An 18,430-nucleotide genomic window follows, 5' to 3' on the forward strand; every position below is an offset into this window, starting at 1 on the left:
GAGCGATCCATCGCTAAATGGACTGACAAGTCAAGAACAATGTTACACGCGTATTTGGTTCGAAATACTAACCAGGGGGCCGTTTCATAAAGCTGTTCGTAAGTTAAGAGCGACTTTAAGAACGACTGGTGAACCTTTCTTACCCGCTAAACCATCGGCAATGGTGCACCATTTACCAAAAAAGGATCACCAGTCGCTCTTAAAGTCGCTCTTATCTTACAAACAGCTTTATGAAACACACACCTGGTGGGTGTTTCATAAAGCTGTTCGTAAGTTAAGAGCGACTTTAAGAGCGACTGGTATCCTTTCTTGTGGTAAATGGTATATTCATTGGCGATGGTTTAGCGCGTAAGAAATGTTCACCAGTCGTTCTTAAAGTCGCTCTTATCTTACGAACAGCTTTATGAAACGGCCCCCAGGGAGTGTACTTTCATATTTGCTATTTATCGCAAGGTTTATGTTAAGGGGCCCGGGAGCATTACTGTCACAGAACAGTGTTATTCCAGTCTTAAAAAGCACACACTATACACATTCACACACACACATATAAACAAAGAAGCAAATCCAAAACAGTATAAGTCTTAAGTTTTGTGTATGGCCTATCAGTTGCCTTTCATTTTCTTGTTCCGCACAGAATGAAGAGAGAGAAGAGAAAGCTCGCGAGAGAGATACGTCATACATAGCGTGAACCACCGTCCAAAATTGTGTCCCCAAAGTGTATCAGATTGTAAACCACCTTCCCAAAAAGGGTGTCCCCAAGTGTATACGTAGTGTGAACAACTGTCCCAAAGGGTTTCCCTGCAGTGTGCTCACAATGTAAACTACTGTCCCAAAGTGTGTCCCCGCAGTGTATACATAGTGTGAAACACTGTCCCAATAGGTGTCCCCGAAGTGTATACATAGTGTGAAACACTGTCCCAAAGAGTATCCCCGAATTGTATGCTTAGTGTGAAACACTGTCCCAAAGGGTGTCTCCGCAGTGTATACATAGTGAGAAACACTGTCCCAAAGGGTGTCCCGACAGTGTATACACAGTGTGAAACACTGGCCAAAAGGGTATCCCCGCAGTGTATACATAGTGTGAAACACTGTCCCAAAATGTGTTCCCTCAGTATATACATAGTGTGAAACACTGTCCAAAGGGTGTCCCCGCAGTGTATACATAGTGTGAACCACTGTTCCAAAGTGTGTCCCGACAGTGTATACATAGTGTGAAACACTGTCCAAAAGGGTATTCCCGCACTGTCAACATAGTGTGAAACACTGTCCCAAAGGGTGTCCCCGCAGTGTAAACATAGTGTGAAACACTGTCCCAAAGTGTGTCCCGATAGTGTACACACAGTGTGAAACACTGTCTCAAAGGCTTTCCCTGCAGTGTATACACAGTGTAAAACACTGTCTCAAAGGGTTTCCCTGCAGTGTATACATAGTGTGAAACACTGTCCCAAAGGGTGTCCCCACAGTGTATACACAGTGTGAAACACTGTCCCAAAAGATGTCCCCGCAGTGTATACATAGTGTGAAACACTGTCTCAAAGGGTTTCCCTGCAGTGTATACACAGTGTGAAACACTGTCTCAAAGGGTTTCCCTGCAGTGTATACATAGTGTGAAACACTGTCCCAAAGGGTGTCCCCGCAGTGTATACACAGTGTGAAACACTGTCCCAAAAGATGTCCCCAGCAGTGTATACATAGTGTGAAACACTGTCTCAAAGGGTTTCCCTGCAGTGTATACATAGTGTGAAACACTGTCTCAAAGGGTGTCCCCGAAGTGTATACATAGTGTGAAACACTTTCCCAAAAGGTGTCCCCGCAGTGTATACACAGTGTGAAACACTGTCCCAAAAGATGTCCCCGCAGTGTATACATAGTGTGAAACACTGTCCCAAAGGGTGCCCCCGAAGTGTATACATAGTGTGAAACACTGTCCCAAAAGGTGTCCCCGCAGTGTATACACAGTGTGAAACACTGTCCCAAAAGATGTCCCCGCAGTGTATACATAGTGTGAAACACTGTCTCAAAGGGTTTCCCTGCAGTGTATACATTGTGTGAAACACTGTCCCAAAAGGTGTCCTCTCAGTGTATACATAGTGTAAAACACTATCCCACAGTGTATAAAAAAAAAATCACCTCAACACTTTCAGATTAAAGCAATTTGTCAGTGTGAACTGATCACATCTTCACACAGACCACTATGTGAATGTAGAGGTATGATCTTATCTAATTTTAGAAGTGGCTATCATATCTTCGCTTAGCGCTCTATATGAATACGCTGCCACTGCCAGACACATTGCACACAAGTGTGACACTGTTCTTTCCAGTACTTTTCAATGATGCTCTATTCCTAAAAAGCAAAGTTATTCAAAAAGCAAAATATGGATTTTTTTACAAGTACGGTTATTTTCCGTTTACTGGTAAATTTGGGCGTTTTACTTTTCATGTGAATATTCTTTGATTTGCCTTTCCAAAATGGTACACTGCATAAACGCCGGTCTTAATTTAACACCATGCAGCCTGGTATCTATATCGGTCAACACCAGAAAGGTGTTGAAAAACACCGGTTTTGCGTTAGGATAACATCAATTTGGCATTCAAGGCAACACAAATTAGTATTGTTTCAACACCTCTGGTGTAAACTGATATAGATACCAGACTGGTTTTGAATTAACACCGGCGTTTTTGCAGTGTATTCGTGTGTTTGCTATGTACATTTCATTTATTTATTTATTTGTTTACTCATTTACTTGTTCATTTATTCATATATTTATTTATTTCTGCTCTTTTGTCATGGTTACCCATTAACAGGTAAGTAGTGGTTTTGTGGCCCTCAATAATAATAAGCATAACAAAACAGATTTTCCAGTTTTGATCAATTTTGAAAAGGAAAGTAAATTTTTTTAGAAAACGAAAAAATCACTGTCACAAAGAATTATCATTATTCAAAGTATTAAATGACTCACCTGTTCATGTTTTTCGGTCAAATTACAGTACTCAACAGGAAATGTGCCCTTTAACTTATCAACCTTTTTCCCCTTTTTAAGTGGCGCAATCACTGTCGGCGAATTATGTTTCGGTGCATTACGTCATATCTCGGGGCGGACTAATAGCGCGGGTAAATTAATGTCGACACATGAGATGTTACATGATACCAGTCTGTGAGTACCAGACGTGACACATCACACGTATAATACACACGTATCGTAACCTTGAGTTGGTTCTCTCAACGGCAAAGTGCCACTTGGTCCACACTCGCCTCGTATAATTTCCGTTTGGTCTCATCCCTTTTCGTCCACCAACCGTTTGGTCTAATTACCATTTAGCTCATGTACTATTTTGTTTCATTTCCAGTTTTATCCATCCTGCCCAATTTCATTTAATACCCATTTGGTCTAACCCCACTTAGGCTATATGGTTACACGATTGGTGCCATGGAAATAACGAAATAATTATCTTATGTCGCCCCTGCACTCCATAACACAAAGATTAGCGATCCATCGCTAAATGGACTGACCAGTCAAGAACAATGTTACACGCGTATTTGGTTCGAAATACTAACCAGGGGGCCGTTTCATAAAGCTGTTCGTAAGTTAAGAGCGACTTTAAGAACGACTGGCGAACCTTTCTTACGCGCTAAACCATCGGCAATGGTGTACCATTTACCAAAAAAGGATCACCAGTCGTTCTTAAAGTCGCTCTTATCTTACAAACACCAGGGAGTGTACTTTCATATTTGCTATTTATCGCAAGGTTTGTGTTACGAGGCCCAGAAGCATTACTGTCACAGAGCAGTGTTATTCCAGTCTAAAAAAGCATACACTATACACATTCACACACACACATAAACAAAGAAACAAATCCAAAACAGCAGTCTTAAGTCTTAAGTTTTGTGTATTGCCTATCAGTTGCCTTTCATTTTCTTGTTCGGCACAGAATGAAGAGAGAGAAGAGAAAGCTCGCGAAAGAGATACTTCATACATAGCGTGAACCACCGTCCAAAATTGTGTCCCCAAAGTGTATCAGAGTATAAACCCCTTTCCCAAAGGGTGTCCCCAAGTGTATACGTATAGTGTGAACAACTGTCCCAAAGTGTGTCCCCGCAGTGTATACATAGTGTGAAACACTGTCCCAATAGGTGTCCCCGAAGTGTATACATATAGTGTGAAACACTGTCCCAAAGGGTGTCCCCGAAGTGTATACATAGTGTGAAACACTGTCCCAAAAGGTGTCCCCGAAGTGTATACATAGTGTGAAACACTGTCCCAAAAGATGTCCCCGCAGTGTATACATAAGTGTGAAACACTGTCCCAAAGGTGTCCCCGCAGTGTATACACAGTGTGAAACTCTGTCCCAAAAGATGTCCCCGCAGTGTATACATAGTGTGAAACACTGTCCCAAAAGGTGTCCCCAAGTGTATACATAGGGTAAAACACTGTCCCAAAGGGTGTCCCCGCAGTGTATACATAGTGTGAACACTGTCCCAAAAGGTGTCCCCGCAGTGTATACATTGTGTGAAACACTGTCCCAAAGGTGTCCCCGCAGTGTATACATAGTGTGAAACACTGTCCCAAAAGGTGTCCCCGCAGTGTATACATAGTGTGAAACACTGTCCCAAAAGGTGTCCCCGCAGTGTATACATAGTGTGAAACACTGTCCCAAAGGTGTCCCCGCAGTGTATACATAGTGTGAAACTATGTCCCAAAAGATGTCCCCGCAGTGTATACATAGTGTGAAACACTGTCCCAAAAGGTGTCCCCTCAGTGTATACATAGGGTAAAACACTGTCCCAAAGGGTGTCCCCGCAGTGTATACATTGTGTGAACACTGTCCCAAAAGGTGTCACCGCAGTGTATACATAGTGTGAAACACTGTCCCAAAGGTGTCCCCGCAGTGTATACACAGTGTGAAACTCTGTCCCAAAAGATGTCCCCGCAGTGTATACATAGTGTGAAACACTGTCCCAAAAGGTGTCCCCTCAGTGTATACATAGGGTAAAACACTGTCCCAAAGGGTGTCCCCGCAGTGTATACATAGTGTATACACTGTCCCTAAAGGTGTCCCCGCAGTGTATACACAGTGTGAAACACTGTCCCAAAAGATGTCCCCGCAGTGTATACATATTGTAAAACACTGTCCCAAAGAATGTCCCCGCGGTGTATACATAGTGTAAAAAACTGTCTCAAAGGGTGTCCCCGCAGTGTATACATAGTGTGATACACTGTCCCACTAGGTGTCCCCGAAGTGTATACATAGTGTGCAACACTGTCCCAAAGGGTTTCCCTGCAGTGTATACATAGTGTGAAACACTATCCCACACTGTGTCCCGCAGTGTATACGTATCATGAAACACTGTCCAGAAAGGTGTCCCCGCGGGGTATACATAGTGTAAACCATTGTCGCAAAGGGTATTTATTTATTTCTGATCTTTTGTCATGGTAACCCATTAACAGGTAAGTAGTGGTTTTGTGGCCCTCAATAATAATAAACATAACAAAACAGATTTTCCAGTTTTGATCAATTTTGAAAAGGAAAGTACAATTTTTTGGAAAACGAGAAAAATCACTGTCACAAAGAATTATCATTATTCAAAGTATTAAATAACTCACCTGTTCATGTTTTTCGGTCAAATTTCAGTACTCAACAAGAAATGTGCCTTTAACTTATCAACCTTTTTCCCCCTTTTTGAGTGGCGCAATCACTGTCGGCGAATTATGTTTCGGTGCATTACGTCATATCTCGGGGCGGACTAATAGCGCGGGTAAATTAATGTCGACACATGAGATGTTACATGATACCAGTCTGTGAGTACCAGACGTGACACATCACACGTATAATACACACGTATCGTAACCTTGAGTTGGTTCTCTCAACGGCAAAGTGCCACTTGGTCCACACTCGCCTCGTATAATTTCCGTTTGGTCTCATCCCTTTTCGTCCACCAACCGTTTGGTCTAATTACCATTTAGCTCATGTACTATTTTGTTTCATTTCCAGTTTTATCCATCCGGCCCAATTTCATTTAATACCCATTTGGTCTAACCCCACTTAGGCTATATGGTTACACGATTTGGTTATGAACCAAATTTTCATTTTACAATTAAATTAAAGACTATATTATGGCCCGTATTGTGAACTCGGGTTTAATGAAACCCTGGTTTAAATTTGTAGTTTAACTATGGAGAGCCGATTGGGCACAAAACTGTATTAGTACATGTTCAGTTTATTAACTATTATGACACTGAAGTAATTTATAACCGTCTCATAATGATATCTGAATTATTCTCTTCACTATGAAAGCATAGGGAAACAAAATAGTACGAAATATACAGTATAAGCAGAATTTTTGAGTTTTTGGCTCCCCATAATTTTAGCACAGAGTTAGACCATGGTCGAAGTTAAACCTGACTTCAGAATACGGACCTATGAAGTAGACGAAGCAGAAATTAGACCAAATGAATATTAGACTGAGTGGCTGTTAGACCAAGGGCAGTACATATACCAAATTGCAAAAGACCAATCCGTCAGTAGACCAATCTGATTTAGGGTAATAGATTATCTGAGAAGGAGTTCACGCCAATATTTAAGTTACTTAGTATAAATATTAAGGCTATAAATAGCTCAGCTTACGACGGGGGGGGGGGGGGGGGGGGTGGTCATCTTAACGTCAAATTCGTTTCACATCCACTCAAATTCAAACCTATATTATTGTCTATTGAGATTTGATGAACATAAATAAAAAAGATTATGATAAAGTTATGAATGATTGAAATTTGGTTTTGTGACGTATCTTGGGGATATCGCCCTCATTGTCTGTCATTTAGTGTAAAATTATGTAAATTGCATTAATTGCCCTTTTCATGGTTGATTATAATTTGTTTTATATTCTTTATTGAAGCAACGTGAAGATTAGGACATTTTAAATGTAGATGTGAAGTTTCCTTTGCGATTTACCACTAGTTATATTTTATTTCTATTCATTTATTTATCAAAATATATTTAAACAGGTAATAGCATTTCTTCCTCCTTGCCCTTAAAAAAAGTGGCAGTACGACGATTAGCATCAATATCATACATGGCAATTAAGAAATTCCTGAAATATATTTTGTGTATGTATGCACAGAATATATATGTTATATTTCTTACGAAGGAAAATACAGCTATAGATGTTGAAAATATAATGTAAATAATAGCAATATATAATGAAAACAAAAATATAGTTGCAATACTACTAATGACAATAAACTATAGATAAGTTATATTCACTATTAATTGGTAAAACTATTGATCGAATACCTATATTTCCTTTACAATTTTGAAGAACCAAAATGATTTAGCAGGCAATAATGTTTCAAGAGAAAACCCAGAAAATCTTATTTCATAAGCATCATTAATTAGGCTCCGCAATATTTCAATGGTTATTATTTTATTTATTCATTTATTTATTAAACAATATTTCAATAGGATGCCCTTTCAGCAAAAGCTGGTAACTAAAGGGGCCCTAAAAGCATAAAAACAAAACATGTATATACAAGTGATAAAAATATACAAAGTTTGTAAAAACATTATATAAATTATAAATATTAGAACACAGAAAGGCATGCACAATTGGAGTCATTGAAATATTTGAAACACAGGAACCATTGACATTTTAACATTTGCTGGACATTATATATGATTTGAGTTCTTTTTAAAAACTAGAGAGGGTGGAATGAAGGGGCAAGGAATTTATACTGAGGAGATAATGAATGAGCATTTATAGAATTCAGTATTGCATTTTGGGACATCGAGTCGTAGGTTAGAGGCAGATCTTGTTTTTACTTTATGTTTTTCGGATACGAATTTAAAGTTATCATCATTAAAGAAATCGGAAGATAAATTATTTAAACTCTTAAATATAAATATACATCGGAAATACATTACTCTTTGGGGATAGGAGAACCATTCAAGTTTTTTTAATAATTGATCAGACGGGGTGAGGACGTTAGCTTTGAGTATTATTCTGGCAGCACGTTTCTGAAGTTTTATTATTTGATTCGTTTGTGTGATAAATCGTAAACCCCATACTTCACAACAATAATCAATTTGACTTTGGATTAAACAGTTATAAATTAGTTTTGCCGTGGTAACATCAATGAATGGATTAGCCCTTTTCAGTATGGCGAGAGCAGCACATACTTTTTTACTAACATGTTCTACATGATCCACTTTCCATACCTGGCTTACAGTGTTAATTTAAGAGTCAATATATATCTGGGCTTAATCAGTCAACCTTTTCTTTTAATTAAGTCATTAAAAACGTATAGAATTTTAATTTATTTGAATGTAGGCTAACATACCTTTGTCGATTGACCGGGAATCGAACCCAGGACTTGAAGTCTTCACGTGTCTAAGGCGCCTTAGACCAATCGACCACGGCACCTTATCGCGGCAGTTAAGCGATCCATTAGCTTAAAATTTCGGATTATCCCTATCTAACCTATAGATTTGCAATTATAATATGATTACTTCAATAACTGCAAGAAAGAAAAAATTGATTCTGAATGAAGTTAAACAGTTCCTTTAAGACTTAAGTTCAAGTTGCGTTCGCGTTTTCCCTGAACCACTTGAACCGACCCTCACGGGTCATTCCATATTCAAAGGGGCACCCTTTAAGCCATGTCGGGGTCTCTTCTCCCGTAACTATTGTCAGTCGTATGATTAAAAATAACCCAGCCTGTCTGTAAATTATACGCCACATTACACCCACGTGTTATTTTCGTCCTGACTCATTTAAAAGACAATCGTATGTAGCAGATGGGCTTGCGAAAGGGCAATATTCATTTTTTTAAATAATCAATGGATTTACGAATAATATTCTGTCTGGGGCTAATCTAATTAAAATCAAAGAACGACTTTGATTACCGATACTTATTATTTTTTTGAAGAGATACCTCGTATTATCGGATTTGACAGAGTTTCATCAGATTGTATTATTTTGTTTTAAACGTCCATTTTACTGCCTTTCTTTTGTGCTTGCAGGGGCAGGAAATGTTATTGCTGTATTGTCAAATTTGGTCTTCCAGACCGCACTCAAGAATTGAAGCAATACCTGTAAAATTTTCACAAAATTAATAATTTCTATGTTATTTTGAAATTCTAAAATTTAGTTAAATTCAGTTCCGGTATAAATGACTACCATATAGCATTTCCATGCGTTTCCAATCTCTTGTCAGGTACCCATTTACCTCACCTGGGTTAAGTGCAGCACGATCCTGATCATTTTTTTAAATTTTATTTATTTCTATATATACGATTTCAAAACATTTATTTCACGTCAATATACTTTCGGCTGTCTATAATCACGCCATTCAGCATTGAATATTTCTGAAGGATTAGACTGAGAATCTCGTAATAGATGGTTCAAAGAGTCGTTTCCTCCCACTCTACTTTATTTAATTTTCACTCATTTTTGACATGATGATCAGCGATGACGCGGATTACACCAACATTTAGGCCAAATGATCGTTAAAGAGCTAGCCAAATTACCCTATAAGTTCCCAAGGGATAGAATTACCTTTCCCAAGAAAGGTAATTGCGCTTAAAGAAGACAATACATGTAAGCTGTAGCCTTTAAAGGGTAATCTTGTTTTGAAAAAGCTGTCATTTCGTGCTTGAATTGAGTTAGGCCGAATCGATTACTAAAGAACCGTCTCTCTTTTGTCGCAGCTCCTTCAAAGGTTTCACTGGAGTTGTGTAATTGTTAACGTTTTCTCATCTTTCACAAACATATGACTGGGCGGAGACGCGGATTTCTTTTTTTTTCATTTTTAATTTACAAGGAAAATGAAACGTCCTTCATAATAATTATTACGGTGGAGGTCAAAAATAATATTGGATTATTAGGGAAGAAAATACCGGTATAGCTCTTCAAATCGATTTCCCATTCCGCTCGAGCATTTGAAGAAGAGTATCAGTTTAAAATAATTATAGTCTACTCAAAGTTGGATTAGTTCTTACAACTGTATCCATCTAGTTTAATACTAGCGGATGATGACTATCTGTGGAAAATCTTTCATGAAATTTCATTTACTAGCCAAATTACCCTTCTGTCCAGATACCAATGTTTCTTTTACCAATCAAATTAGTTTTGTGATCAGATAGAGTGTCATTATTTGTCGGAAATCCTCCGTTTGCTGCTTCATGTAATCCTGTTCTTTCGTCTAGCCATCTATAGGCAACTGCTTATACAATGGGGGCGCACTATTGTCCCCCTTCCCCATCTTCATTTAACCCAGTGAGGATCCAATACCCCTAATAGTATTAACAGTGCATTCAACCCTTAAATCGTTTCGATCTGTTCCATTGAAAGCAGATTGTTACTTTCCAATAATAAAGGAGAAATAAGGAAGCCGGACAATATTTGCCTCCTTTCACCATGCCGAGGTGATAATAAGCGAACAGTTTCTGGTGAATGGAGTATGTTAAACATGCCAAAACAACTAGCGTGAAGTGATGATGTGAAGTGCTCTGATCCTTACTCGAAGACGTCGACTCCTGTTTGGTTTTGTTGATTAAGGCGATAGGGTTAAATGATACGGGAGTGGAGAGAGAGTGGTGGTGAGCTCATATTGGTTCCATGTCAGACAGGTTCTCTTATTTCACCCCGACTCCCATCGAAAACTCGTGATGGTATCTTAACACCAACATCATCTTTGTCTTCGAGTCTGGTTTTAAAATACCTCTCCAGACATCAATGAAAACAGTCATAGGAGACGGGTAAAAGCTTTGTGGATGAATTCTTGGTTTACACAACACCCCTCCGACCTGGCATCCTGGAATTATTTGGGTTTACATCTTAAAGGAGTCTAGCGAACTGGAGCACCAACTATTTAGTCATCAAAATAAAAACCACATCGGGACTAGAGTGTTGCCGAAACAGCATCTATCTTTAAATTGGCCTCACCTTCTTAATTCACTTTACAGAATTAAACGAAAATGAGTTGCTACAAAGTATCTCCAGTTTTGCCCTGATTATCAACCTGAAGTAAGACAAAAAAGCCGCCGCCGTCTTTTCCCGCACTCTTATTTTCAATTGAAACGACCTTCTAGCTTCCAGGGGCTACGCAAAATTAGATGCACGCGTCTGGCGTCCATTTACACATTGAACAAGTATACCACTTGGACGTCTTAAGTTCAAAGTGGTGCTCTCAATCTTTCTTCTCTCTCACTCTCTCTTCTTTCGGTGTGAGCAGAGACAGAGGGGACGGTACGGGGTGGTGGACGAAACGAAATGGGATGACGAAGGGAGAAGTTGTCTGATGAAGAGGCGAGCCCCCGTTTCGATCTTCTTTTTTTCTCTCGTAAAACGAGAGTAAGAGGAGGGAAAGATTGTCGTCCCGAATGCTGGTTATTCACCTCTCGTGTTATCCTATCTCACCAGCCAGGCATGGTGAGTGTGAAGATTCCATACGTACAGCAGTACTCCGTCCGAGGTTGGGCCTGAAGTTGCGGGAGAGCAGAGTGGCACGGATCGCATCTTATTCTTAAAGATCCTTCTTAAGCTGCAGCACAAGCAAAGAATTTGAGGCAGATAAATAGCCACGTGGTGTCTCCACACGCCACGACTCAACTCCACCTCTTCGAAACAGGCAGATGCAGGTTGCTAGCTCGTCAAAGAATCATCACAACTCACACCTCATCATCTGGACTGCCCTCTAGTATAATTACTTGACCCCTCCACCAACATTTCCTTCCAGCTTTCTCGAAAGAAGTATAAAACTCCGAAGAAGAGTTTTGCTGAAAATAGACTTTAAATTCAACCATCAACCCAGGTGCGATAACACCAGGCAGTCTCGGTTCCCTGGTTTATCAATCTAACGATAGTGGTCATCGTCAAAACACCATCTCCATCAGTTGGGACAAAGCAAGAAGTTTGTAACCTCCATCGGATCTCTCCGCGCCACCATAACATCAACAAACCTCTTTCTTGTTGACACTGTAAACCGATCTGGCCGCTTCACGATGAGCTCTATTTATTTACTACTTTGCTTTTATTTGTTAGCTTCCCTCCTCCTAGTCACCTGTGCACAGGAACCCGTCGTCAGCACTGGTAAGTCACAATTTCATTCATCTGGGGCCCGAAACACTAAGCTTAGCAATCATTGTAGAAGAATATATTTACGATAGATTGACCATCGAGAAAATCAATCGCACGATCAATCGCTAAACTTTGTTTTACAGGAGCCTTGCATTCGTAAAGTCTATATCATGAAGTTTGTGTTGATTACAATTTAGAAATGGTACTTACCATTCATAACTGAGTAAATATTTAATGAATAGAATTGGCTTTAATTCTTGATAATTGAATCCATGTTAATTACCTATGTATTGTCGCACTTCTTGATTTAGAGCAAACTCTGCCATGTAAAAATGACCATTCTACCAAAGCAGTTTTAAAGATATGCTACATATGTGTAATGAAAAGTACTTGAGTAAAGAGTAATTGTTCATCAATCAACAATTAGCCTATTGGATATTTAAAGATTAGTTGATGGCTTGTTGCAACCCGTCTGTGATTAAAAAGTAGTCTAAAAATGTTGAAATTCTTTGGTAAAATAAATATAACAGACAGCAATCACACTTCCCCGAATACTATCACAATTCCTTGTACATGTATGTGCATATTTCAGTCTGAATTATTTTCAAAAGTTAATTTTCTTGTCTTGCATTTGAGTGTAGGTCATTAAAAATAAACTACAAGAATAGTTCAGCTGAATTGAAATTAATCTGAAAACCTTTGTTATTCAAATATAGGCCTATAGCTATATGGTGTTTATTTCTAGAAATCACAAAACAAGCAGTTACCAAATCATTCATTATTGAGTACAAAGTAAATGATTAAAATATATAAGGTTATGACGATAAGGATGACATTTTTTTATAACAACCAAAATGTCTTTTAGTTTTATAAATCAAGCAAGTTTAATTAGGAAAAGAAATAGTACATTTAATTCATTTTCTGAAAAAAATAATGGCTTGGGAATATATAAGGAAGAAAAGGAGCAACATAATGGATATAGATTATGATAAAAAAGTAAGTATATGCTTGTATCTGGATGAAGATTGCGTGTGTTCAGTGGGCGTGTGTGGGTGTACGTGTGTGGAAGAGATCCAGAGAGGGTGTGTTTAATACAGCCCTATGGAGGAGGAAAGTGTCTAACGCGTGTGAGAGAGATAGTGTGTGTGTTTGATAGAATGTGGGGGGGGGGGCATGAATAAAAAAATGGAATATGATATGAATGACGTAGACTTGATACAGAGTTTCAAACATATTATCACACCGAACACTAAATGCACTTGTTTTTGTCGAAACTCGAAGATGCGAGGAATTATGGCTGGTATCCAAGTTCGTTGAAGGCTGTGACTTATCTGTGTATACCTTGAAAATACAATCAACGTCATTATGAATGTCTGCAAAATTTCATCACTAGGACCATAAAACTTCACATAAAACAGGGAAACTAAACTCTGAATGTAGGAAGCCCTCCATCATATCTATCAACCATCATAAGTTACAAAATTTAGTGAATGAAAGTATGTAATGGGGATACCTTGTATTTACTTGCTTCCTGATTGACCCAGTCAGACTGTTTGAACCGGCTCAACACCGAGCAAATCTGTTCCGTTATTCGCAATGACGTGCAATCTGTCACTTTGTGGTCGTTACCTTTGGTGTGACTCTACAATCATCCTATTATATCGAATAAATAGGCCTGGTCCCTCAGGCCCGTATTCTGAAGTCGGGCTTAACTTAGACCATGGTCGAACTTTGTGCTATAAATATGGGAAGCCAAAAAATTCAAAAATTTGTTTACATTGCATATTTTTTGTGTTTACTGTGCTCTACCTTAATTATTCTAAGGTGAAGACAATTATCTTCTTAATCTTTCCCATACAATTAAGAATGATTTAAGAGTTAAATTAGCTGATAATTTGAACCTCTATTGTTGGAGATCTATGTCACAATTGGCTTTCCATAGTTAAACTAAAACTTTAAACCAGAGTTTAAATTAAACCCGACTTCAGAATACGGGCCTACATGTTTCAAACCAGTTCAAATGATGAAGCATATTAGACACTTAGTATAGGCCAAACCCTTCATACATTGATCATGCGGGATTTTTCTTATGTTTTGAAGAATGATTAAAATGAAGACGACGATTATATCCAATGATATATAATAACGATATTAATCATATTAATATGATCCATATCGTCTTGATGAATGAACGGGAGGACAATTGACGAAGTTAGGTAATACCTAGGAACATAATCATTTTGTTGTTGACAAATCTGTGCAGAGTAAAGACAAATCTGGGTAAATCGTTTTCATGAACAAATTGATATTTCGTTACAACACCATCAAACAATTGTAGTACTCTATTTCTCATTGATCAGTGATACCGGTAACATGCTGGTGCATCCTTCATGCGCCTTTCTTTTGTCCCCCATTTGCTTATTAGGCCTGCCCCCATCGTATCTGTCTGGCCGTGGTAATTGTGTCACGACTTGTCCGTCCCCCTCCTCCATGTCCTCCTTCCACCTTGACACCCCTTCTTCCAAAGAACTGTGCCAGGAAAATGCCCGATGTAAGAGACATTGGACGTGTCCTCCCCGTTATACAAACACAGCCACCATTATCATAATCACCGGTATGGATTTCTTTATCCCTAGGGGGTAACCCTACCCCACGAAAAATTGTCTTCCTTATTATGGAATTCACCCACCAGATTAAAGGAGACTCCTACAATTATCACAGTATTCAAGAATTGGGTCGTCATCGCTGGTTTTTTGTTAGCACACTAAGAAAGCAAACCAGCTTGTGTTTTAATGTATAATGAGAAAAACTTCAAACCATTCGTCAATCCTACATTGACTTGAATTACCAGAAACCGGTTTCATAAATACAACGTAAGCACTATCATGAATATTATTACCTTGGTAAAAAAAAGATTAGAAGCCAAAAAGAATCGTGGTTGGCTATGGCAGCTACCGCAATAAGGAATTGTAAGTCTTAATGTCCCTGGGGTGATTGAAGAACAACTCATATTATTAATACACAATCATGACTATGTATATGCCATTTCTCTCTGCTCATGGATCATACGAGTAATTAAAAAATGTGTTTTTCTGACTCGCAATGTACAGTACGCAAACTAAATTTTTGACTAATGTCAGATTTGGAACATTCCAGGGCAAAACCAGCCCCACGGTAAAACGGTTTATCTCTAGGCTTTCTATGGGATTTAATTTGCGACGATGAAATTGATAATTTTATAATTTTTATTGAACTTCTGCTAGAATTGATTTGTTGATGTAAACTTAAGATACTTCAACATCGTCTCGCCTCCATCATGTCCATAAAAGACACGGGAATAGCTGAGTTTCTATCACAACTCTGGTTATTTTGACAGGACATTGAATTCTTGAGAGTACGACTAGAGTCGATGTAATGGGAAAGATCTTTCATGAAAAATGCCATTACAGTGTCAAGATACTGAAATCAAACGATTTGATTGGCTGATTGATGGTAAAACTTGTTATAGAAATTGTACACGTGTTATTATAACAAGTCTTTATGAAACGCTGGCCCTGGTTGTCAGTTGTGAAACCTACAATGAAACAGAGAAGCAAAAAGATTGTTTTTAAGATCGTTGTCGGAAATTCATGACCGTGTCCTACAGAATCCCTAGAAAGGAACGAAAACACGACTTCTATTAGCTGTTGACAATATTGGCTGTTGTCAAGTAACCCCTAAGGAGCTTAGTGGAATATTAACAACACTTTGAGAAGTAGTTTGTTGAATTCGCTGTTCAAGCAGTTGGGTTAAATGCATTGAATAACATTGATTTGACTTGAAAAAAATATGAGCAGCAACATCCGATTTGCCCTACGTCTGTGGTGTTATGTGAAAATTATATAAACTCTTAAAATCTATATCCCCTATAAATTCATCATTTAAAGGAAACGGTAGAAAAATTGTGTTAAACTGTGTGCATTTTCGCTAAGTGTGTCATTTTTTTACAACACGCCTGTTGACAAGTGTCAATCTCAACATTTCAACATTGGTGGAACTCTTAGAGGGACGGTTAAAAGGGTTTAGTTAAAATTTGTTAAAGCCTTTCAACATAGGATAACATGAATGTCACGTACGGAAAGAATACAGGTTTAAAGTACCATGCAGGCTCCATATCGCTTTGTGCCAAAAGATAATTTTTGTTTCTATTATTTTTTTATTACATTTTTTTCATTATTCAATCTACATTTTCAATATTAACATGATAATATATCAAAAAATAAAAGATTTAAATTCGTCCAAGCTCTGGTATAGATTTTTATTAAGTTACTGATTCAAAATTCTAACATTAAAATCTTTATAAAGAGAGAAGAATGAATTATGACATTGTTTAATGAGTAGATATGTCCATCCCACCGAAGTTGAGGATGGTCGAATGGTACATAGATAATGATTGATTATTTCGTAGCATGAAACTAATTTAAAAACAAACGAAAATAATTTGGTATTTAAAATACTTCAAATAGGCAGATCACTATTATAAATAGAGGGATAGGAAAGAAAAACAGAGGGAGAGAGAGAGAGAGAGAGAGAGTAAAAAGAGATACAGAGGGGGAGAGAGAGAGGGGGAGAGAGGGGGGGGGGGGTGTTGACGGAATCGACATTCGATATGAACGTGGCCTCCATCCTCCGGCATTTCCTCGGATTTTCTTAACATGCTAAGTTTAATACATACCATTGGCCATATGTCTTTCACGACTGTCTCTGGTAAACATCCCCGATCTTAGTCTAACTTGCCTGTCAGAAATGAATATTTCTACCGTATTGCAAAGTTTATGTTGTGTTTGTAGTTAATTATTTGCCCAGGGTAGCCTCTTAAGCTATTACTCATCGTCTAGCGGGCCTTATATAATATGTTATTGTTACCCTCCTCCATTCCAATACATCGAGTGCCTGACAAGAAGGCAGAAGGTCCCATTTTTATGTCTTTGGTTTGAACTATTTGCAAATATTCCAAACAGGAGCACACGAAATAGTTTCCTTACATTATTTGTCTGCATCGTAGAGCATGATTGCATGGCTCTACAACATTACTGAAGCAACCCCACACACTCACAAGTACCTTATCAACCTGGGTTTAAACCCTCGCTACCCCACGCACATATACCAGCACCCACACCCACCCTGTATCTACATATTGGGATCTTGCTCCTACGCACACAGTCTTTCACCTCAAACAAACACACCCTCACACACTTATCACCCACACGCACACACAAACACGTCACATGTATAGTGAGTGATTGTATTACCGACCGGCCTTGTATTACCGAACGCGCGCATCATAAACGTCAGAAAATAATTTCATACGCTCAAAACTTTGCAACATTCTTCCAAAGTGAAACTAAATAGGAAGATGATGAAAAATGGTCAAAAACACATTTTCAAAGTCTTAATATTCTAAAAATAATAAGATATGGTAAAAAAACCTCATCGGTGATTTTGTTGTTTCCTCAATTTTTCCCATAGAAAACAAACGTTCGGTAATACGATACCTTTTTCAAGTGACCAAAATATTTCACATGCGAAGAGGGGTTCGATTGGAAACTAATATCGTAAAACAGAAAAACGATTTCGGCAAAATTTTACATATTTATATTTTGTAGGTAATTGTGTATTTATGGTGAAAGTTTGATGAATTTGATGAGAATAATGTGTTTGATATGATTGAATTCATGAAAAGTGTTCGGTAATACGATCCACTACCATACTCGGTTTCGCTACAAACCCACACTCACGTACCCCACGTATACACACACACACACCCTACATCAATATATTTACAATGTACCCCACATACAGACCTTTACCACTGGCAGACACACCCTCACGCTACACAACACACCCACACATACACACGTTATGTCGGGTCAGGCTTATGCTTTGGTACACCTCATACACATTCACACAAGGCACGCACAACCTCACACACACTCGTCAACTGTGAACACACTCTCAACACACTGTGCACAACCACACATCACGTACCACACATCCATGCACAATTTTATGACTCATCCACTATTTAGCTCCATGGTATCAATGATGTCTACAATATGTATGTTATAGGAACAATGAAGATAATACCAAACGACGACCTTAATGAAATACACGTAATAGTGACATATGCGCCATGCTGGGGCTCGAACCCCGACCTTCAGGTTTCTTGACCTGTCGACCGCGGTGTCTTACCTATCATTCGATCTTTCATCTTTCTTCGTACAGTAGGGGTGTTTCGTTAAGACCTTCCTAGATAGTTTAAACTTAATCAATCGAGGTATCAATAATGCCCCCAATCGATCTGTCGTAAATTCGATC

Source organism: Lytechinus pictus, chromosome 9, assembly GCF_037042905.1.
Source record: "Lytechinus pictus isolate F3 Inbred chromosome 9, Lp3.0, whole genome shotgun sequence".
In the NCBI taxonomy this organism is placed as follows: domain Eukaryota; kingdom Metazoa; phylum Echinodermata; class Echinoidea; order Temnopleuroida; family Toxopneustidae; genus Lytechinus; species Lytechinus pictus.